Source organism: Schistocerca piceifrons, chromosome 3, assembly GCF_021461385.2.
Source record: "Schistocerca piceifrons isolate TAMUIC-IGC-003096 chromosome 3, iqSchPice1.1, whole genome shotgun sequence".
Taxonomy (NCBI): Eukaryota; Metazoa; Arthropoda; class Insecta; order Orthoptera; family Acrididae; genus Schistocerca; species Schistocerca piceifrons.
This window is the reverse complement of record NC_060140.1, coordinates 656,721,763-656,723,143: the sequence shown is the minus strand read 5'-3', so window position 1 is coordinate 656,723,143 and position 1,381 is coordinate 656,721,763. Positions and strand designations below refer to the sequence as shown.

Below are 1,381 nucleotides of genomic sequence, written 5' to 3'. Positions count from 1 at the left end.
GTTTCAATCTTAGCACAACGTCTGGTGGAATGGTGGAGGCGTTCAGAAGCGAAGCAGTCTTCCTAACCACCTGGTTGATGGGGTCTTTACTGATCTTCCTGTATGTGCTGTCACTCAACAAACTGTTCATTTTATGATGATAATCGTCACGAATCATTAAAACAGTGGCATTACCCTGATCAGCTGGAAGAAACACCGTATCGGTATCCTGGCGATGTTAACGTAGTATAGCTCTCTCGGTCACAGATATGTTACTCCTTTGTGGGCGAGCCTTCATAACTGCTCGACAAGTTTCGCGTCTTATTTCTTCAGCTGATGTATCTTCAGCAGTCGCATGTACCATTTCATCTGTCAGTTGCAACAGTTTTCGATGGAAATGAACGAAGAGTATGGAGATTTGAGACTTTATATATTACAGCAAAGAACGATGGTTGAGTCAAGGGGCGGGCCTAAAACGAATTTTCTGTTTAAAATCCGTTTTTGTTGAATTTATGAAGGAAAAGGTAATGTAGGAACGAAAATTAGACCATCCGGAATTGTGTTTATGTGCAAACTGAAGCGACGAAAGAAAATTTATACTGAGGCCGGGATTCGAAATCGGGTCCCCTGCTTACTAGGCAGATGCACTGACCACTATGCAATCCTGGCAGTGGCTTTGCACAAATGCACGAACTACGCTGGCATGCCTACCTCCTCAGTCCAAATTTCCTTTCCTGCCTCAGCCCAGTTAGTACTCCCCCTACGCTCGAACAGCATTGCAGAGACACTCGAAGTATATTGCAACAGTACCTCAGTAAGGTACGAAACGGGGCATCCTGCCTGAAACTCAGGTATGGGTCCTTTAACCAATTTCGAATAAAGCACCTATGCCTGGGTTCCAGGCAGGATTCCCTATTTCTTTCGATGCTGAGCTGATGTTCCAATACACTTGGAGAGCCTCTACAACGCTCTTCTAGTTTAGGGATAATAACAAGTGGGTTGAAGCGAGAATAGGATTTGCATTGAGGAAGGAGGCGTACGAGGGTAGTCAGTACAGTTGTGCAAAGCCACTGTGCTAGGGTGGCGTAGTTGTTAGCGCATCTGCCTAGCAAGCAGGAGACCCGGGTTCAAATCCCAGCTCTAGTATAATCATCATTCGTCGCTTGTCTGCATATATACATCACAGATGTTTAAGACTTGGAAAGGCCTCTGGACTCACGTATTTTAATTTCATCCAGAATGGATTGTAGACATCGCATTTTACACGGACTCGACTGCACATTACCTACAGTAAGACATTGCAAGGTGAGAAACAATTATTTCTGATATTATGGGGACGCATTCGAAAAGAAAATCGCACTGTAGGAGGGAAAAATTGTGTCAAACACAGTCCATTTCCATA

General features: G+C 44.3%; 1 non-coding gene across 1 annotated transcript; it reads left to right on the top strand.

Moving 5' to 3' along the window:
* The first annotated feature begins 1,053 nt into the window (after positions 1-1,053).
* Positions 1,054-1,125, top strand: Trnaa-agc. Its single transcript has one exon. It is a non-coding gene; the product is annotated as a tRNA-Ala (tRNA).
* The last annotated feature ends 256 nt before the right edge of the window (positions 1,126-1,381 follow it).